This window comes from Anas acuta, chromosome 8, assembly GCF_963932015.1.
Source record: "Anas acuta chromosome 8, bAnaAcu1.1, whole genome shotgun sequence".
Taxonomy (NCBI): Eukaryota; Metazoa; Chordata; class Aves; order Anseriformes; family Anatidae; genus Anas; species Anas acuta.
The window spans coordinates 8464569-8487670 of record NC_088986.1 but is presented as its reverse complement, the minus strand read 5'-3'; the positions used below and the strand labels follow the sequence as shown (position 1 = coordinate 8487670).

Here is a 23102-nt window from a genome sequence, read left to right as displayed (position 1 = left end):
CCAGTGCTCCTGAAACCATCTTCATTTCCCTGTGCACAGCTTCTTGTACCACAAAGGCCTCCTTTGAAAAGACACTACAGGTGTCTGCTGATGGGTAGTTAACTGCACCAGGACATCACCATCTGACCACACTCCTGATCACAGGTGTGGTTTATCAAATTGTGGACAGGGCAGGTTTGTGTTTAACAAACCCTTTTGCTATAAGAAGCCTGATAATGAAGGCACTCAATTTGGCATCTTCTTGTGCTGCTAGTTCAGTCTTTTGGGAAGGGGAAAGAGAAGGAGAAGCATTTAAGACAGTTTGATGCTCCACAGAGCAGTGTTAATGAAAACTGAAGGCCAGAGGGAGGGAAGAGAAATTACCATCTCCTCAGGAAGGAGCTCATCAGACTTCTCACCAGGTCTGTTTTTTAATTAACTTTGTGACTGTGATACTCAGTGGGTCTCAGTTGGGTTCAGTTGTCTTACTGTAATTGTCTAGTGCCTTAAGATGTATCTTGGGCTTCCAGTTGCCCTTCGGATAAATGTGGGTCTTTAGGATGTCTGCCTGTCCTGTGAGGATGCTTTGGATATCATGAGAAGCTTAACGTAGCCAGTCACCTGCATTATTCAAAACTAGTCTGGTACTTTTTCTTCTCATCACAGCATTGTATCAAGGTGTTCTCTAGTTTTGGAGCCAACCATATTATTTACATACAAATTACCCAGAAAGAGGCCAGGTGCAATCACCTGCAGGATTCACTGTGAAGGGCATTGCTAGGACAAGGAAGTTTTTTAAGAGTGCCCTTGGTTTCCAAACTGAAAGCTTATTTACCCTGTGTTCTTAAGGTTAGAGGATTGCTTTCTATGACAAAACCAAGACAAAAGTCCACTTAAGTCTAGTGATAGTTTAAGTGGTAGACATACTGTTTCTTTAAGTTGAAGGTTTTTTTTTTTTAGTGGTTAAAGTAAGAATAATGTGCAAATGTGTAATCAATAGCACACTTTCTGAATAAGACCTCTTAAAGAAAAAAGTTCTGAAAACTGTAAGATTTTTTTTTCTGTTTTCCTGCCCTCTGATATGTTGTAAAACTTCTGTTTTTACTGTGTTCTTGGAGCAATGGGTTAGCTTTGCCAAGAAAAATCTACAAGTTCATGTGTGTCTATATAGCGGTCAGAGCAAGTTTCTGCGATGTTGCTTGATTTTGCAGAGAGATTTGTCAGCAAAAGCTATCTCTTTGTACCATAAAGGACCATGAACAAACAGTATTTCTGGATAAAACATGTGTTGCTTTCAAATCAGCCATATAAAAATGAGGTCACTTGCAGGTGAGCCTATCAGTCAAAAATGCACAAAGGACTGATTTTTTCCCCCCAGTGGTCACAAGGAGAAATTAGGGGAGGGAGAGAGAATTGTTTTGCCAGCCCAAATCAGAATTTTGTGGGTCATTTGCTGACATATGGAAAATAAAATCAGTCAGTTTAGGCCACTCCATTTCACTTTCAGGTTATTTAGCTCTGAAACTAATGACGACAGTTTTCAAAGAATGATCTCAGAACTAGCAGAGCAGATATAAGACTACAAAATCACATAGATGCAGAGGGAAAAAAGCCTGTCTGGTCAGTTCGTAATGGTGTATTGGAGAGACAGCGTGATTTAAGTACTAAATTTTTTCCCAAAGTTTTGAAAGCTGAGCCTCCTTCAAAAAAAAAAAAAAGTGAAAGCACTCCACCCTCTCTCCTCACTATGTAAATTCAGCAAAGACTCAGACAGCAGTATGTGTAGCAGTTTATGATGGTCTTCTTATGCTTTGAGTGGTAAAATCAATAACAAGCAAGTCCTGAGGGCAAGGAACAATTTGGAGATACTGTTCCAGGCTCTCCGCACATTTAAGGTGCCATTGCTACCTTGTTATTGTGACATATATTACAGATTTTTCCTATTGTGTGTAGTACAGCAGACAGTGTTTGTAATAAATATTCAGGACACATAACATCCCAGGTTATACCTTCCTTTTTCAAAAATAGGTTTGTAAAGTTAATGGCTAGGGCCTTAGGTGCTTCACTTCATGTTTATTGAGACAACCACTTATATTTGAGGGTCTGAGGCTCTGAGCCTCTAAAGGGACCATTTTGTTTTCACTCATTCCTCCCACAACCTGAATCATACCCTTATAATTTGGGAAGGAAGTGCTCGTGTTTCAGGTCCAGCACTACTCTTGATCCCCTTCTGGCCTGCAGCTCTTCACTGCTCAGTGCCTCAGTTCCCTCACTTTTGGATAACTGATGATGAAGCTCCTTACCCCACATTTGCCAGAGCAGCTGCTGATGGGATGCTTGGAGCAGTGGCGGTGGAAAGCACCACTAAGAGAAAATGATTATTTGGACAGTGCTGAGCTGTAGCTGTGATGTGTGTGGCACAGAAACCGCATTATCCATAAATATCTAAAGGAAATCATTATTGGAGGCAAAATCCCCAAACAATCTATTGAACTGCCACATGCTGTCTTTCTGGTTCCACGAACTGTCACAGGCAGTCTTTGAACTTCCAGTTTTACAATCACTCATAAAATGAATGACATGCCTTATAGGCAGCTGTCAAATGTGTTTAAACTCTCTACTGCTTGCTCTTAGGCAGCCCTGGCAGTGCTTTCGCAAGCAGCATGATGCTGTCTGTCTGTAGCTTTGCACTGATGAGGAGACATCTTGGAGGAAACACCTTTACCAGCACTTGCTCCTGTTTCCTCTGAGAGGGCAAAGGCAAGCCTTTAACACTTTTGCTAGCCGCCCCTAGACCAAGAAGGGATTATGAGCCTCAAGAAAAATAAAAAGTCCTCCCTGGCAATGTGGAAGTGCTGGTGTGCTTCCCAAAGGATGCTCTCTGGTGTCATGGCTCCTTCCCAGTTCCTCCACTCACACACCAAACCAACCAGACCTTTCTGATGTGGTAGGTCCTTAAGATAGGAGATGTCATTGCAGAAAGTTCAGGAGCTACAGCAGGGGAGTTTGCCACCCTCATGCACTTCAGGTTTACCCATATTACTTGCTCAATCCTATTTCACATGTAGCAAGACCAAGAGCTATACAGCCCTGGGAACCCATGTGTTTGACTGCAGCAGATTAAGCTCTTGTTACCAGTCAGTGGCCAGCCTGTTTTTCCAACTGTTTTCTAGGAATTCTCTTTCCCTCCCCAGTCCCAGCACCCATGAAGCATTTGCAAAATATTCCTTTTTGGCTTTTGACAGTCTTGGTTTCAGCTTATTTTTGCCAGCTAAAGGATTTCTGGGCAGGTTGACAGACATAACATCTCCTTCTTTTCAAAACAGTCCAGATACTGGAGCGATGGGCTGGGAGCTGTGTTTGTCTTAACTTAAATTGCAGATCTATTGCTCAGGCTGGGAAGATCTCCCTCTCTCAGTTCTTTCTGAAATGAAAAAAGCACCCTCTTTCATCTCTGTCCAGGTTACTTTAAAGTTTCTTCTGCCTTTGTCAGGAGTTTGTTTGGATGTGTGAGAGAACCTTACCCATGAAGAGTGACTTCTGTAAAAATCCTGATAGTAAAGAAGTGAAAGAATCACCAGGAGAGGATCTTTATAGGTCTCGAGGCAGCAGTGCCACCTTGGTGACTTGATTTGAGCTAATGTGTCTTATTCTGTTACTGTAAAGAGGTTTTTGTGACTGACTTTCTGGACAGGTCCGAGAAGCTCAAAAGGCCTGGTAGCTACTTGCATGAGATTGTTCGTGAAGCATTTCGTGGGACTTCCAATGCTTTAAGCAAAATAGCTAGCACCAGGGATGGGATACCAGAAGTGCTTTGTTTCCACTTACTGTAAATGATCATAAATTCTACTGCTACTTTATTGTGGTGGCTGTAGTTCTTGGAAAAGTAAAGGGGGTGGGGGACCAGTTCCCAGTCAGTTTTATAAAGTACAAGGTTGCTTGTATTGGTACCAAATCCAAAGTGCAATATTTCAACTATGAATGATTGGATGTTTTCCCAGCTTCCCATAAAGTCATTAAACACAGTGTAAAGGGTCACCCATAACATAACCAAAAGATCATTGCATGCAGAACTAGAGCAGATTGTCAAGACAGCCATGGTTTTCAGGAAGGTGAATAAACACTTCCAACTATGTAGCCTTGGAGGTAGCCATCATTGTGAAAATGGGCCTTGTAAAGCATTCTTCAGTAGTCTCCTTTATAGCTCACTGTGGCTTCTCTAGGTCTGTCTTAGAGAAGCAGCAGCCAAGAGTCCTTCCATCATTAGGGAACCCATCTCATGTGGAACTCCACTTTGGAGGAATCTTCCCTTAAGACAAGATCCAATCTTGGACTAGTGATCTTCCACAACTGAGGAAAGTGAGTGACTCTCATACTTTTTGAATGTTTACATGGCAAAGTCCCATCCAGCAGAGTGAGGATGATACCCAGAGGATCTACATGTTACCTCTCCATAGAAGTAACAGAGTTGTGTTGTCACCCACGTTTATAGAACTGTTTGGCAGAATTTGGTTGCTATAATGTGATTTTTCTATTAACCTATATGACTGTTCAGCTAACTGGTGGGGAAATCATTTTCTAGACTGCTTTGTTAGAAGATGAAAGGCACTAGCAGCAGCTGAAGGTATTCTACCTGCAAAGTCAATGCTAAAGGAAAAAAACTACAAGAAAAACAGGAGATGCCTCATTATTCAGAGGAGACACTATTGAGCACTGGGATGTGCACATCACTAGTGAAGTGTTTCTCTCAATGTCCAATGGTGTAGGAAGGAAAAAATGAGATTGGCAATCAGTTCCTGGCTTCCCTCTTGGCAATATAAAACATAGAGCAATGCAGGTCACCATGCAGATTTAAATGTTCAAAAAGACTTTGTTTTTCTCAGGAAGTACTCCATTTGGAATGGAAAATAAACTCCTTTAATTTTTCTTTTGACCACTGCTGTATACACAGCTCATTATGGAGCTGCTACATGAAGTACTGCCAAATTGAAGCAGAAAATGTTGGTCCATCTGTGACACACAAGAAGCCAATGTGGTCCATTTCATGCTTGCTTAGAGCAGCAACAGACATGGAAGCAGAGACTGGATGCAGGACTGAACTTTTCACAATCCTGGGTGTGTTTGGGTAAGGGCTTTGGCTCAGTTTGCTGTGCCAAAGTACAACCAGGCCATGAATCTGAATTTTCCCAAAGTTCAAATGCAGTCCTATTCAGACTCCTCAGACCCTTGTTTATTTGGCGTGTTGTGACATTTATACACACACACAGGGACTCATTTAAACCGTCCAACTCAAATCCTCCTACAGCCACAAATGCATAAAATTTGAATGCTTTTTTTTTTTTTCAGACGTTTTGGCTGAAATGAAACTTTTTTACAGTAATAAATAACAGAATAATTATTTTTACTTCCTACACAGGAACTCAAATGTTTGATTGATTTTGCTCCTTTTGGCAGAGTTGATAGGTCTGAAATAGTTTTCCCTGGCATCACAGAAATACCGGTTCCTATTAACCCTGAAGAGTCCTGATGTGACCTAAACTCAACTTCAGGAAATTTGATTTCTCCTTTTCCCTCCTACCCACATGGGAATGCAGGAGGAAATGTAACACAACATAGTTGTGATTAGTCTCTGACTTTTCTCCATCCCTAGCATCTGTGCAATTGCTTAAGGTAATTTTACAATTGTCTTTTCATAGACATGCCCTTGTTTTCTACTTGGTCTTGGTGGAACTGGAGAATTTTTGATATTTGCCTAGGATTTCCTCATCCAGAAAGAAGAGCAGAGAGCTACTGTTCAGTGTTCAAAGGAAATCTGTGGATCGTATCCCTATTACACCTGAAAATTCCAACCATTTCTGGTGTCCACAGCTCTGTGCTTCCTGGAAGTGTTCAGCAAACCAAACATGTTGGTCTTAAGGGCCTACACCATGTATGGCTTGACGTTTCCCAGAAACCTCAGGCTGAGTGTGTGTGTGCAGCACACACTGTCTGCACATATATTTCTGTCTGGGAAATGCCAGGTTCCACTCACCATTGGCATATGCTCGTGCTTAATGAGAATTACTGTGCTGACAGATCTTTGGCTGCTTTGATTACATGTGAACAGTAAAGACATTATTGTTCTCACTAGTGTGCCCAGACCCACATGCTTGCCTGCCCGGGCTTGTTCCATGCCACTGGAGTTCTGGTGGTCTGTGTGGCACACATTTGTCTCATCATTTACCCAAGCTGGTTCAACAACCAAGCAGCAAGCCCAGTCCATGCTCAGTTTAATCTCTTAAGCACTAGCCAGCTTTATTGTGCATGCACCCACAATGATATGGAGGAGATATAAAGAGATATTAAAGAAAGCTATAAGTCTGGGTACATTTTTATATGGAAGAAAGAAGTATAAGCATAGGCTTTTATTGATTTAATTTCATTTAATTAATTTATGAAGAGCTCAGAAATCAGAATTCCATATTGAAGAGACAATGGGGTGAAGCACACAACACTGCAGCCTTTTTCCATTGAACACCGTTGTGATGATGCTAGCTTTATACTGCAGAAAAACAAGAAGGAGCAGATTAACATGCTAGGATAATGACTGAAATATGTTTGGTATTTCTGCATTACTGACGGAGGACTTGCAGACCATTATTCTGCCAGCAAATTGTTTCAGTTTCTCTGGCCTGGAATAGTAAGGGGGGCAAAGGGTCTTTGCTTTGGAGAACATCCGTTTTCCCACTGTACTGAAACATACAGAACAGTAAGAATTTAACAAATTGTTCCACCAGTCTTTGTTTTCCCAGGCCCTATATGATCAGCCAACATAGTCCCTCTCCTTCCTTAATCTTTCCAGTTTGATCTTTTGTTTTTTAAACTGTATGCACCTTTAGGTTGGCTTTTCAAGTGCTCTAGAAAAGTTGTGCCAGCTATTTTCTCATTTGTTCTCTGGTACAAATTGGCATTGTAGATGGGGATTGTCTTCACTTCCTTGCAGTGAAGACAAAATTGCAAAGAAGTCTGGAAAATGAATTCATGTATTGTGGTGACTTCAACTGTGTCTGGGCATAGTTATGTTGACATTAGCTGCTGACACTTCTGTGCTTTACTGGTCCTGCTGGGAGATGGTAAAAGTTCTTGGCAGGTTCTGCCTTCCACGGGCAGATCAGGTCTTCAGTGGGCTTGGGCACCTTCTGGCCATGCCAGTCTTTCTTTGCCAACCACGCAGTCCCTAGGGTGACACTTAATGGTAGGCACTGTCTGCAGCTAGGTCAACATGTCTGTGTATCAGTCTGTCATGGGGAGAGTGTCACTGCTTTACCCATGTGGTGGCTGTGAGGATAAACATGTCATTGGAGATGCTCAGAAGTGTAGGGCTGGAGAAGGGTGCATGATAGAGAGGCTGTTGTGTACGAGTAAGAGATTGTCTCTGTGTGTGTGCATAATCTCACTCAAATTATGCAGCCAGGATCCAGCATCTGAGAATCATTTTCTCTGAGGATCATAATTGTAAAGCCTAACCAAATAAATATTGAAAGACATTATATAAAACTCCCACACAGAGTCCTGCAACTTGAAACATAAAATATATATGCAGCATATTCTGCTCACCGCAAAACTATGCTAGGAGTATAAGAGTATCTTTTAATACAGATTGGCTAGCATCCCACTCCCGGGTCAGAGACATGACGTCCCAATAAACATTCATGGATCGCTTGGAAATCACAGGCATCCATGATCTGTCTTGCCTGTCCCCCCTTTTTGAGCTGAATATTTAGAGCTGAGCTGATATGGCCACTCACTCCTTCATCGTTGTTCTTGTCTTCTTAATCCCATCAACTAATTCATATGGCGCAGTTTCATCAACCAAGTCATTTTTAAGCAGTTAAGTTCTTTTGGGGGCTTTTAAAGCAGCTGGTTGTAGCACTGACTTGAAGTCTAATCTCTGTCTCCTGAGAGGATACTTTTTTTTTCTGCCTCACAGTTGCTTGATAACTTCAGAACCAGATAAATACAATAACTTCTAATGCTCTAGTTGTTTGCTTGAGTTCCTGCTTACAGAGGGAGCCACTATGCTGAGAAAACAGCAATAAGAAAACTCTATAAATTCAGTCTTATATATTCAGAGCCTTGTAAAACCGACCAGAGCATGAATTCCCACAGGCACCAGATGATGTTTGATTCCTTCCACTGTGGGATTTCAGCAGAGTTCACCAACACAGAGGCAGGTGTCCAAACTGCTACTATGGAAGTGACAAACCTACTTGAATAGAGCCTTGCACCCTGACATCATGGTTATGGGCTGTTTCACTACATAGAGTATCGGGAATGCATTAGAAGAGCTGTTATATCACTACCTGCATCTGGTGGTTCTACTGGTATGAAAGCCTCCCTCGTGCAGGTGAGAAGGTTTCAAGACTTCAGAGAATGGCAGGCCATTTGGTAGTGTTGGATATTTTTCTAAGAGCTTTAGGGGCAGATAGGCTTTCAGGAAGAGAAACTGCATCCTGAACTCAGAGGCTTTTGTCAGATTTTGTTCAAGATCCCTACTGTGCTTAGATCTTTCTCCTGACTTAATCACGTGCATATCTGGGCCTGTCTGATGGAGCATTTGAGGACCCAGTCCTGAGAGAACATTGTTATGCAAACCCAGCAGTAGCCCAGCCAGCGCAGAGCAGTTGAATGAGTCACAGGCTTTGTGGCATACAGAGGCTGCAGATGGAGATTCATGTTCACACCGAGAAACAGCCTCATTCTGTACTTGCTGCCATCTGGAGACAGAAATTAAAAACAACTGGCATGTGTTAAACCCCCTCCACCCTTTTATATGGTTTAATCTTGCAAATTGCATTTGTTTAGCAAAGGAAAAATGTATTAATTGTTCTGCAAGTGTGACTAATGGTGGTTAGTCCCATTCTGCTGTCAGGAGAAGGGCTGCCATTAACTGCTTTTAACTCCTGCTTGAAGCTGCCCTGCTTCTTGCAAAGTTTTCACACTTTGGCCAGCTTCAAAGCTAGCACTGTCCATCCAAAAACACTCTGAGGTTAGCAAGAAGATCTGTGGTCATATACTGTAGCAGATTTGGTTTGAGCTCTCTAACTTGGAGAAACTGGAGATGTCTGAACACAGAATTCCTTTTAGACAGAAATATCTATTTCTCATCCAGCCTGTTGAGACTGACTGCTGACTCCTTTAGCATTGCACATGTCACTGATTGAAACCTTCGTTGTTTCTGGACTGGATGACCATAACATGGCCTTTACATCCAATCTGAAGTTGGTTGAGAGCAACACAGTCTGTTCCCTAGGCATGGTAACTGTAGATACATGACATTTGTGGCTTGGAGGTTTCAGAGCTGAAAGTCTGATCTCTACAAATTATGTTGGGATCCTCCTTGCTACTCAAACTATCCTCCCTTTAATGCAGGGAATGTGGAAAAGGCATTTTCTACACTGCTGGAAATGTACAAATAATAAATGCATCTGCTGAGGTGTAAGGAAACGTTGGGATGTCAAATCTATCTACAGTTCCATTTCATTTATTTTTTTAATCCTTCTGCTTCCATCTCTATGTCTTATAACGCATTCACCACTGCCGTTGCATGGTGTGTGGCCAAGAACACGTAAATGTGGTTGAGAGACAACATAGAAAAGACCACATAGAAATAAGATGCTATCAACACTAATGGTTTTTGGGTAGGTCCTGAAAATCACTGAATGAAGATGGGACAGCACATACATGCAGCTCCTCCTCCTTGTATGAGATGTAAAATAAAAATCCGATAAGAAAAGAATTATTTCACTTTGTCAGAAGAAAAGAATTATTTCACTTTGTCAGAGGAAGTAAAATCAGTTAATGAAAAGAAACTATGGTGATGTAGGATAATTTAAGTGAATTATCTTGAGTGGAAAAGTCTCAGAAGTGGAAAACTCCTCTTTGCAGACTTTGAGATAAACAAAGCACTGAAAAATACCCACCAGGGCACAAATATCTATGATGAGAACAGAGGTACAGAAATAAAAGTGGATGAGTAGTAAATCTTTCTTTTTCTAGTAATTCTTCTACCAAGAAGTCAGACAAACTTCAGTATGTGGAATGTGATTCCATCCTACCATCAGCATCAGCTTCATTGTATGTGTGCTACCACGTTTTCTGCTGCTCCCTTTGCGTAGATCATGGAACAGAACAGAGAGCACAGAACTGCTAAATCAGAATTGACAGCCGAGGAAGCCAAGCAGTCATATTCCAGCAACAGTCAAGTACTTTTTCAGGGAAGAATTTGCGAAGTAATAAGTTCCATATCTTTTTTTGGCATAGTCCAGAAGGAATAAGCAAACAAAAGGGACAGCATGTCTTCTGTCTGCTCTGCAGCAACGTACACAAATTTTGTCCGTATCTCTTTATGGAAAAGAAAGCTGCCAAAGTGAAAGAAAAAGAAAAACCTGAAGTAAATTTTGGCCTGTTTTACCAGTGCTATGGAATAGAGGATCTCTTTGGAACTGTCTTCTCAAAATTGTCTGAGAAATGAGTGACTCTCTTTTTGCTGCTCTTTCAATGAAAGGGATATGCTCAGAAATTTAGGCAAGCTTGTGGCCCTGTGGGTATGCCATGGGCCTTCCTTTACTTTCTCATCAACTTGCCAGGCTTTGCCTTTGTACTATGTGGACTCAAACTATGAAGACAGCAGAACTCCAGATGATGCATCTCAAGGGTGCGGCTTCTTTGCCATGGGCAACACGAGCTAATTGCCAAGTTCACTGCTTTTTCCAGCGATCATATTTAGAAACAGCAAATTAGAGACTGATGCGATTCAAATCAGATTGTTGGGTTTCTTCAGATCTGCGTTGCTCCTACCATTTTTAATCATGTTCCCTACATGGTAAAGAATATGCTGAGTTCAAACCTACCTGCATTTTTGTCAGTGACACAGTTAGCCTCGAGTCTAGTCCAAGACTGACCAGAATCAACTGCTCTATGTCTCACCTTCGTGGCCACCACTCTGTAGACTCTACCATTCGCTCATTCTGTATTTTCCCTTACTGGAAAGGGATTAAATTAAGGGAGAAGTGATTAGAAACAGAAGGGAACTTGGTTTTAATGATCTGTACTTTGTTCACAAAATAACTCACAAACCATTCACTGATACCTTTTGATTTGCAGACCTTCCTTGCAGGCTCTGAGTCAAATCAGTGATCCAGAAGAGCTCAGAGAGGAGACGTTTTCCCCCCCTCAAAGCAGTGATATTGGAAAAAGATGTGGCCCTCTGCAGCTGTCATGGCCTTTGATATCCAGCTACATGTTGTTTCCATATTGCATAGTGAACTGTGAGACCAGATGATCTCCATAAATAACGCAGCCTCGCGATTTCCTCAATTACTGTTCCAACAGAAACTTCCAAAGGGTCGATGCTCTAGGGAGCACTCTGCGAGCACATGGGGACACCACACCTTTAAAGCACTTGTGAGCACAGATGAGAGATCTCCCCATGTGAGAGGCAGTCTAGACACAGGCATCCAGTCCTGTAGAAGGCTCTGACACTTGGAAGTAAACCTAGAACAACTTGCATTACAGCAGAATATAATGCAGGGCATTGAGAGATCTCGCTGATCAGTGTTGTTAGTGTGGTTTCTGTTGTTCATCTGAGATTGTTATGCATACGAGGTTTAATTGTGAACGTGACAAATTGTGGACATTGACTATGGGAATTCCTTCATAACCTTTAAATCTCTTCCTTCTAGGAAGTCCTTCAAACCTCTGTATGAAAAGTTCCTAGATAGAGCTTTCTTCTGCTGTGATATTGTTGCAGTTGTAACAGAAATTCATTAGATATTTTTCTGCTGCATGAATCTCTAAGGAGCCCCTTTCCCAAAGAGCATTCAATAAGAGCTTTTAGCCTATACCAAGACATTGGCCACAGGAGTGAGAAGTACGTATGACTTACACATTTATAACAGATAAAATTAAATATAATAAATTTCCTTTTCCCCACCATGGATTATCACCTTTGTGCCTCCTCTACCAGCAGCTATAAATTAATTTCTAGCAGCCAGGCTTGTCTGTCCTCCAAAATTTCCTCTTTCCAATGAAATACTGTGTCATCTCTAAACAGTCTTTCCCAGCTTAGCTGAAGGCATCCTTGAAAGACTGGGCCTTCTCAAAGGGCCTGACTGGGTCTCGTGAATGCCCGTGTTTTTAGATAAACAGCAGAGCAGGATGTTGAGGCAGACAGCACTGGCAGAGCTGAGCAGATGGGAAGGTGAGCTGAAACAGATCAGTTATTCACTCAGGTCCCAGCTGAAAGTTGATTATACGGAAAGCTGTGTGTAAAGTATTTATAGTTGGGCCCCAAAACTCAAAATCTATTCCAAGTGCGATAGTTTACATAGTCAAATATATTCCCATTAATGCCTGTATTTTCTTGCTAAGATGCTTTATTTAGTTGTGTTTTTTTGTTGTTGTTATTGTTGCTGTTTTTTTTCCAAATCTGCTAATTACTTCTAAACAATATCATCCCTGTGAAATGTTTTCATTGAAAGATTCAAAGGCTCTGAAAGGACTGAGAATTCCCACCTAACTGAGAACAGATTTATGCCTGGATTCAGCCCCCAGTCCTGCCTCCCACAGACAGTTCCCAACAGAAGAAGTCACTGGGTTTCCTTCCTACTCTTTCTGAACACTGGAAGCCACATGCACATGGGTGCTTGTTAGTAGTTATGCCTTTATTTTGATTCATGGCATGATAGCTTATGATACCATAAAACCTACCAAAAATAGCAACCCAATTGTTGGCTGCAAAGATCACAAAGGCTTTGGAAAGTTCAGTGATGACAACTGTGAGAGCTGATAAGACATCTTACTGAAGGGTAGGTAGGTCTTCTCAGAACAAGACACAGATTCACGTACACATTTCCTGACATTTGTGTATATGTACGTGCACAGGATAGACACTACATTTGAAATTGCCTTCTGTAGTCTGGTTTTACAGCTGTGCTGAATGCAGTCTGGGAGCATGACAAAAGGGCGACACTGCAGATCTCTGTCATACCCTTCCTGCAGGATTTTTACCTCGATACTATTCAGTCATGTTTTGACTGATGTGTATATATTCACACACATAAGCATATCTACGTATGCATAACAATATTTCTTTTAGAAGAATAAGTTTCTTCTATATTTTGTTTCCTGCTAATGCTGTGATCTCTGGAGAGCTGGGCTATATCTTCTCATGTTTGGCTCATGTATACAGACAAACACATCACAATAACCCCTATTTTTCCAAATAGAGCCTAACTTATAATGGTTTAAGATGAGGGAGGAATGTCTGTTTTTTAATATAAGTTTTGTTGAACTTTCGAGAGGAACTTTGCTGCCATGTGACCTGAGACACAGAAAATGTTGATACCAATAAAATCTTAGCAGAGTATGCCAAGAAAATCAGCATTTAGTTTACCTAGGATATCCCAGAGGAAACATACAGTTAATACTGGAGTTTAAAATATCTTAGCCTTGGAATCTTAAAACTCTATCAGCACTTGGAAGAGGGGGAAGAAAGAGTACTAAAAAATCCCATAGTAGCAAGGATGTTAAACACACACATGCAACATGTAGCACAACTCAATAGATCATTTTCAGTGGCTATGGGTTATTTCTGACTGGTTTTGCTCTTGATCTCCTCTTATTTGAAGCACTGAAGAAAAAAAAATAATAAAACTTTCCCTTTTTGAGAGTACCTTATAATGAAAACAAGAATATTTTGAAAGGAAAGAATAGGAAATGTTGACTGAGGTGTCCTGCTGCTTTTTAAGTAGTCCAGCTCCCAAGATTTATGTCAAGAGCAACAGAAGGTTGGAAATGAAAGAATGCTCTTGAAGTTATGCTCCGTAACTCAGCTGAGCAAGATCGCTTTTTCATTTACCTTGTCGAAAACCCAACATGAAAAAAAAGGTTGGAGATAAAAATCTTACACTGTTACTGGAGACTTACAAATGATGTGGCAAAGTAAACATGTGTTCCATGCATGAGAAAAAGTGCTCTATTCAATGATATAACAGCTCCCTGGCTTGAGACAGGTGGTACAGAGTTTTAAATCTGCAGAACATTGGCTTGGGTTGCATCCTTCTGCTTTGAAGCAGTCCTCATACATGGGCTCTCTGTAAGACTGGGGGCCTAGCCCTGCTTCCCTGCCAGCCTGCAGACAATGCAGTTCTTCCTTTGCTGTCCTTGGTGCTCGTGGGTCTTATAAATGGAATAATTTACTTTCTTTGTGTTTGAATTTGACAGCATCCCATACATTCCACTGTTCTTGCCAAGGTAGGTACTTCTGAATGTGAAAGCAGATGTCAGCAGGGTTTATGTTGTGGGATTATACAGCCAATAAGGATCAGTAATAGAAGTTATGTAAGTAAAAGGGAGCAACGCAATTCTGTGAAGAGAGTGCTATTGCCTGAGAAAGGTCTCATTTGTGTACAAGTGTGCTGACTTCTCCACTGCATACTTCAGATTTTGACACACGGCACCTTTAAGTTAATGTATGAAACAATTCCCGTTGCCTTCCGATGATTTTGGATGTGTATCTTTCACCTTAGTTGAGTGTTTTTTCTTAAAACCAGCAAGGTACAAAAGTCATTGTGCTGAGGTGTTAATGATTTCTTTTTTTTTATCCAATTGTTTCATCAAAAATATTAAAATCTGGAAGCAGCTTTCTTGCCCTGGGAGCCCAGGCCTCCAAGACTTGATCAGACATAAAAGGAAGCCCACATTTCAGATGTAGTATGAGGCAGGTTGTGCTAGTACCTGGAAAAGGAAGCACATGTACTGAATGGATCAATGATTTGTTTGAAATCAATTATTAGGTGAAGATGTCTGTGCATATAACATGGGCACTTGCAGTGGGCTGAAGTGTACAGTGTATAATTCAGCTGGCCTCTTCTCAAATCTTGATTATCATGATGTTTCCTAAAATGTCTGATTCTCAGCCTACCCATATATGATAACGATACCTAGATAGTAACACCAGAAAGGATTGCCATGACTGCACAGACTTGGGGAATGGCACGCAGTTCCTATCCTTAACTCCAGGTTCAGCTGTATCATGTGTGAAACATCGCTTTGGTTTCCAAGAAGTAACTATTGTACTGAGTCACTCAACTCATGTGTAATTCACTGCAGAACATCATAAAAGTATTAAAGCAGGGCAATATCTAGCATGTCTAATTTAGACACCTAGAACTTATTATTTCAGCTACATTAAAATTGTTGTCGTTTTTACATGGTGTAATTCAAACATCTGGAGCAAAGGCAGTCAAGTGCCTTCCGTCAGTGTCACCTGCCTCTATGCAGGTTCTTTTACAGCAGAAGATGAACATGCTGTAAAAATATATCTCCACTCAGGATCCAGTTTATTAAGTCTTCTTTCCACACAGATTCCCAAACTGACGCTGCAGGAAAGGTCTTTAGCCAATACACATCAGGATATCAAAATGAGCTCGCAGTGCTTTAGACCGGTATTACAGAATCTAAATACTTAACGCTTAAACAGATTCAAACCCATGGAACTCTTAGCTGTTGTACTTGTGGTACAAATTCAGCATCTGCTTCGTAAAAATTGAGAAATAAGAACAGGCTAATGACTGCCTTGAAAACACACCCGACCATGTAAAAGGCAGAGAATAGATCTGAATTCCGGTTTCCTTCCTCACTTCTGCCTCTGTAATGGGCCAAGCCAAAAGCCTTCAATCTAAACAGACCTGAACTGCGAGGAAGTTCAGATACAAACTCTTACAAGCCAGGCCATTTCTAATTATTTTTATTATCTCATTAAATTTATTATGAGACAATATTTATTATTAAATTTTTATTAATGCTAGTGACCTCATTAACTCTCTGCAAAGGGTTTGTCACACAATACTTAACGGCTGCCTGATTTCAGGCATTGCGAACTCACTCATCTGGCCCTCTCCCCAGCATGCATAGATCCATAGCTATCCAACCCTGTGCTCTACTCCCTGTCAAGAAGGATTTCATTTTCATGATGCTGTATTTCTTGGAAATTTGCTGTAGTCCTGTTATGGCCAGTTTTTATGCCTTCCTCCTCTAGCTGTGTCCCACATATTTCTTCTCATCTGCCTTGTTTCCTTCTGTGTTGATCCAGATGGGTTGTATACCAGAACCGCGTTGTCTCCTGTGGAGAATATCTTCTGGCTTGTTGAGTCAACCAGGGTTTGCAATGCCCCATTGGGGTTAGGCTGTAAAAACCCTCTATTATGTGTGCAGCTGGGCTCTGAGCGCAGATTTCACTTTGTTCTTTCTTTATCCACAATTGAAATGGCTTGGATAGCATAATTATTAAATGCTGAGGATCTGGACCACAGCCTTGAAGGATTGTCAAAAGAGTTTTGAGTCACTGGTGCAGCTGAGAGCAGGATGTGGGACTGACAGGATCAAGAAGGAAGGAAGGAAGCTACCATGTGAACCTGAGACACAGCCAGGTCTCCTACAACTGGCTTGCTGGGTAGGCAACATCCAATGCCAGACATCTGGAGATGAGCACAAGTCAAGAGTCATTTCTGGAAGAACATATGGATCCTGTAGTCATACCCGTCCCTGGATCAAGAGAATCAGACGTTGCACCAGCAGGTCTCATCCCATGCATTGACATAAGAACATCCATGTGCATGCAGGCCCAAGTCCATCCTTATTTTTTTTTTTTTTTCAAGTCAGCCTATACTGAATGTCCTGGATAATGGATCAGAGAGCAGGTGTAAGGATATTTCCACAGAATACCCCTCCAGCTTTGGCATAATGTGGTTCAGAGTTCCTGTGCTGGAACATTTAACATTTCTTAATAGATTTTTTTTCCCTTGAAACTTTTTAAGCTGTTACAAATATTTGTTCTCCACAATCTCCTGTGGCAAGCATTTCCACACAATTTAACTACACGCTCTATGAAGAACCACTCTTTTTTTCCCTTTGTCTTTAACTTTGCGGTTTGTTTCATTCTTTCCTATTCTTGTGTTAGAAGAGCATGAATAATTATTCTGTTCATCTTCTGCAGACCAGTCCTGATTTCACAGAAATCTATTCCTCTCCTTCTTGGTCATCTCTTTTCATATTGCTCCTGATAAGTTTGCCATGTTATCTCTGGTAGGTTAAGAATTGTAACAGGATGAGGATCAGAAAGATATTTTTGTAGTTTCGGGGGAGAATGAGAAATGGAAGTTGGGGAGGAACCTGGACAGCAGGTTGGATTGCGTGTTTTGTTGTGAAGGTGGTACAGCTTTCATCTGAAAGAAAATCTAGATTTTTTTAACTTAGGTTTGCTAAGTTTCAGAAGCTGTAAGCATACAAAAAGGAGGACAGGAATTTATGAAAAGATTCAGTTTCTACATAAAACTTTAAGCCCAGTTCTCCTCTTGCCTTTCATAAAAGTAGACCTGTAACATGGTGTTAACTTGAATTATTGCAGGGATTAGAAGGTGAGATGGGTCCAGATCTTAGTTATTCTCGGCTCTTGGTTTTATGGAGGTGCGTCTCTCCTGGATTTATATCTGATTTACACCAGGACAGATGGGAAGAAAGTCAAGCCTATTGTTTTTGCACTCTGCTTTTGACAGTGCTGAGAATCTTCATGCTATAAAAGTGTCCACGCTCTGCTGTCTTCCATCTGTATTACATATATTGTATCTGTCGTGCTGGTATGGAAGAGCTGATGTTTTTGGCAAACTTTCCTTCTTGTACACATCTAGCATCACAGCATTAAAAATAGCGATGGATGGGAGAAAAAAGCAAAAGCAAAAAAAAAAAAAAAAAACAAAACAGCAAATCTGACTCATGGGAAATTTGCATTTCATCCCATGTCAGAGGGGAAAAGAATACAAATTTTTTCCCCAGCAAAATGAAAGTTGTTATCAGTTCTCAATTAATTCTCATTCAAATGTTAGGAATAACTGGAGGCATTGGGACCCTTCAGCCATAGGAAGCTCTGATTTGTCTCCTGTAACTGTAGTTGTCTAAAAGTTGTCTTCTAAAATGAATAAAAGAGAGGGATGGGCCTATATAGAGTGACTGTTATCTGAGAAGCGGTGTCTAGGATGAGATAAGACAAATCACTGCATGTTTGGAGGTACTTTGCTTTTTGTGTTAACCACATAATGAACTCAGATAAGCCATTTGACTAACTGCTTACCTTTTAGGCAACTAAAATTAGAAAAAAAAAAAAAAAAAGACCCTCCTCTGAATATTTTTTTGGAGATAATGTTCAGCTGAGAAGAATACAAGATTGCAACTAACTCAGAACATCAACTTCCATGAGGAACACCCTGGCTGATACAGAGTACAACGCTGATGGGCAATATTTTATCTTTGTTTTCCTGGCAGAGAATTCCTTTAGAAAACAATCCTCTCCTAGGGAAGACTTTGGAATGAGATGAAGCCCTGCCTTCTCATGAGAATTATTTCACTCAGAAATTAAGAAATAGCTTCAAGTAATAAAAACAAAACAAACAACAACAAAGTGTGTGTGTGTATATATATATATATATATATATATATTGATAATGAAGCATACATGTAGAAGCTGATAGACTGGGAGCTATAATATTCTCAGCTTCCATAGCCAAGATTTATGAGAGTTTTTTTTTTTTTTTTAATACTTGCAGTCTCTTTAGCCATGCAAAAATTAGATATCCAATCTAAGTAATGTCTGAGCTCCTTCTGTGCTCAATGTAGAGGCACAGGCACCTCTAGACAGAGTCATCTCATTGGTTCTACAACTGTGTCTTAAAATCTGAGGAACTTAGATGTGAGATAAATCTTCTTTACTCACAGACAATATATATGCATCATTTAAAAGCCACTAAAAAACTTGTGCCATTCTTTCCATCAGCTAATAAAGACAGTAGAATGAATCAGCTACCCAGGACAAAATGTGTTTCACAGCTCTAGACGTGAAGGTTCTTTATCCCCAAAGATTCTTCCCATAAATGAAGAAGTCCAGGGGGTAGCAGATTGAGAGTGACTTTAAAAAGTTCTTGATTAGAACTAACTTCTAACTCTGGCTGATAGAAAGGTCCCTAAATATAATACCTGAACATTGCTATATTAAAAAAAAAAAACAAACAAACAACAACAACAACAAAAATATACAACAACAAAAAGCAGCTTCTGTCTTGAGTTCTATTGTTGTCTTTATCTTCACTGAATCAAATTTGCGTGGATTTTCATATGACCTCAAAAGGCTACACCTAAAGCTGTTTTCCAGCCAAATTTCAAGCCTTGTTTTGAAAGTACAGTCTCACTAGGACTATGGAGAAAAAATGACTTCAGTTTCAATAATTAATGTTCATCAAGGTCATAAGCAACTGTTTGGTGTGTATTGTGATAGGAAGTACCTAGTGGTTTTCATCAGCAGCCCCGATGCCAGCCTCCTGATGGTAACAGTCCAGAGGCTTCTTGGTGGCTATAAAGTTTAACAGAGTCTATAAATTAACCTCTATCTAAAGCATTCTAAGACGGCTTCTGAGCATGGGGTGAAGGGAGGTGGTGGGAGGGAAAGTAATGTGATCTGTGAGCTGAGTAATGTGCCAAAGGGGTGAACAGCAGTAAGGTAGGAATATGGGAAAATAAGCAGTAACACAGTCTGGCATCTACCCCAAAACACTCCAACTGCTTCATCGTGTCAAGTAGAAACAGATGAAGACAGAACCCTAGATGACTGTCGATCCAAAAAAAGGAGTTAGTGTGCCACACCGTGAGCCCCCATCTTATTAGTGTGCTAAGGAAGGACCTGTGGGGGCTTGATAACCTTGCACTATGAGTTTTCAGTAAATGCCAATTGCTATCCTATTGCTGCAATTAAGAGCTTTCACCCTCAGTGACCCATAAACACATGCCCTGGGACCTTTCCCCAGAGAATTTCAAATTACTTTAGCAACTGACCTAAGTAAAAACGTGGAGTGCCTTCAAAGCCTATGAGTATATTTCCTACCCAAAGCGCAAGGTTCAGACTCTGTTTATCCTGCTCTGCCCAGGACTTGCTCTTTTTGTTTTGCACTGAATTTCTTTCCTGTTAGACATTGTTCATGAGCCAAAGTTTTCTTTGGAACGGAGAATGGGAAAGGACCACCTGGGTTAGGAATTCCTGTCCTCTGGAATTGCAGGCTGCTGTGCCAGTTTCATCATTTTTTCTCAGAAAAGAGGTATGCAGTGCTGGCTGGGAATGCGTACAGATTCCCTTCCCTTTTGGTACTAGCTGGATATGGACACAGAGGATAACCTCCATCCAAAACAAGATGTATTACAAGATGCATTACTAATAAATTAGTTAACAGTAGATCCACCTAATCATGGCAAGGCTAGGAGTCCTACGAAAGACAACAGTGTAAGTCTGGTATTCAACCACAGTGCTCTGTAATCCTAAGGAAAGAAGGCAGCTGTGAGGGAGGAGCAGGACTAGGTCTACAGCACTTGTCATCCTACAGACTGCTTCTGGTGGGCGTATGGAGAGGGAGCAAGGTGCCCATGTGAGCTGCCGTGGTCATGTCTGTGTCTTGTCAGAGCCAAGGAGCGAGGGCACAGCACAGGCGTGTCAAACACATTGTCAGAAGGTGCTGAAGTGGCTGGGTTTATTTTAATCTGGAAATATGGCCCTTGCTGCCTTTTATGACGTGCCAGTCTAAGCTGCCTCTGGCAGCTGTGAGAATATTGGTTTTGGCAGACGGCTGCAAGGAGCAGCAGACGGGAAGGAGTCAGCAGCAAATGTGATAAAAGGAGAAAGTTGCTGATGCCAGGAGGAAAAGCACAAGGTCCCACTGATTACCAGAAAGCCTTCAAGAGCTGTGGAAGAGGAGGTCTCCTTGGACACTGAGATGGATGGACAGCAAAAGACTAGCCTTCTCCTCTTGACTTAAGCTGAATTGCTCCGCTGTGCATGTAAGATACCCCACTGAAAGGAGGGAAAGGGTGTTCCAAAGGGGAAGGGCAGAACTGGCAGGAGATGCCATGGGAAGATTTCTCTCCTTACCTGGCATTTGGCTGAATTGAGCCTCTCCGATAAAATGGACTGGGCCAAGTCACCAATAAAGGGAGACATATGGACCTGTGGGAGATGAAGATGTCTGAACTGAAGGCCAAAACCATACAGGTGTGCTAGCTGGTACTACATCAAGAGGTCCATTATTTCCCAGCACCAGAAATTTATTGAAAAACAAACCACCTCTGCCTAAAAATTGCAACCATCCTCTGTGGTTTCAGTGATGGACTTTTTTTGCCAACTAGATAACACATTATTTGGGACCACAATTTTTTATGTGCTTTGTGCTCACAAAGATGGTGGGATGTGTAAAAGCTCACAGGTCCCTGTGAATGTCAACAACGATGATGATAAAGTGAATGTCAGTGAAATTCACACCATTCCTTCTCTAACCAGTTGGCTGTAATGAGAGGGCTCATCAGAGATGCCAAGAATGGATCCCTGGAAAGAAGAACAATTTAGATGCCAACACAGGAATACAAGCTACTTTTTATTATTGTGGTTTCCAGTTACATCCAGAAGTCCGAATTCCTAGCTGAAGGACTGCTCACCCAGTGGCTTCCCGGTTTGTGCTTGAGCCCCCAAATTTTAGATGATTATAGCAGCAAAAGTTAGCAACTGCCCATAAGTTCACCGCAGCACGCCCTGCAGAGGGGAAAAAGCATGCACTGAGACTATCAGAGTGAGTTTATCTCCTGAGTGAATTCCATGCACTTGGCTTTGACTTACACCAAACCACTGTGAGTCTTTGCCCATAACTCCATGTGTTCCCCATAACATGCCCTTTTTATACACAGTGGGTTAATTTTGCTTGATAATGCATTTCCTATTTCTGATGAGGGCCAGCAAGGGAGAGTGCTGGAGGAGTCATCTGAAACGGTGTTCTACTATTTTCAGTGTAAGGAAAAGTAGAAAACATCAGGTATAGAAGCTCTTTGTTAGGATGCTTCTAGCCCAGCTTTGTAAAATGAAGACCTTTAGGGGAGTGTCGTATAAATCTCTGAAGCGTATATTACTTACCCAAAAAAAAAGGCATACTCTGAACGCATCTGAGATATGCCTGTGACTGGCTTTCAGAGAGGAATTTACAAGCTCGGAGCAATTTATAGCCAAGAGAACTTTCCAAGAAATAAATGTAGGAATAAATATTTACCTCCTTTCTCCAAATTGTGTTTTTTCTCCAAAAACACAAAAAAGATTTGTGTTGAAATAATTATCTTTCCTTTTAAGTTGTATTTATTCAGAGACCTATGTGGCATGAAAATGCAGTCCAGATTTAAATAATGGACACCTTGTGTTGTTGTGCACAGAAGAACACCATGAGTGTTAGTTACCTCTGGCCTGTGAGACCTGTCACTTTGTGGTGGCTCTGGAGAGCGTATTTGGGAATAAAATAGATGTGGTAAAGTTTGTTGCTTGTGATACTAAATCAAAGTAGTTTGGAGTTTTGTATTGCTGAAATGTTTGCTAATGACCTAGATGGAAATAGCATTCATACCACGAGTTAAAGACCTGGTTGGTGGTTTTCATATAGTTAGGCACACTAAACAGGCATCCTTTTTATTTACCAGTAATTCCAGGCTTGTGAACAGTTGATTTTAATAAAATAAAAATCGCTATTTTGAGCTGACAAGAAAACTATGTCCCCCGCTATTTTCCAAAGACAACCAACTTCCTGAGGAGTTTCCTACAACCCAGTGATGCTTTGCTTATGGATCTCATTCTAGCATTTCTTTCATAAGGGAAGGGAAGAGAAAAAAGAAGAAAAGAGGGTGATCTGACTATTAGTATACATTCTTTTCTTTTTTCAACACAGAGCTTTGATGTGCATGGATGAGTTAATATGTCAATAATTTCTAGAGATCTGGTTCATGGCATGCTGTTGTTATTTACTAGGGTATCAGAGCAATGCCACACCACAGCAAGTTTCAGTTGTGCCAGGTGGTACATGTGCACCTGGAGAAAAATCAGTCCAGCTGCAGCACTGAAACCAAGAAAGTGGCAGAGAGAAGACCACGTAATGGTGGCTACGTAAAAGAGAATCCATCAGAAAATGACATGGATGATGAGAAGGACTGAAAATATAACTTATGTGAAAAAGATTGACAGA

At 41.0% G+C, this 23102-nt stretch overlaps 1 long non-coding RNA gene across 2 annotated transcripts; it reads left to right on the top strand.

The window, feature by feature from the left end:
• The first annotated feature begins 230 nt into the window (after positions 1–230).
• On the top strand, positions 231–13852 carry LOC137860463 (uncharacterized). Of its 2 annotated transcripts, XR_011098927.1 has the most exons (3): positions 231–401; positions 10018–10843; positions 11125–13852. It is a non-coding gene; the product is annotated as an uncharacterized lncRNA (long non-coding RNA). The 2 variants fall into 2 exon arrangements; XR_011098926.1 differs by having other exon boundaries at positions 10018–13852.
• The last annotated feature ends 9250 nt before the right edge of the window (positions 13853–23102 follow it).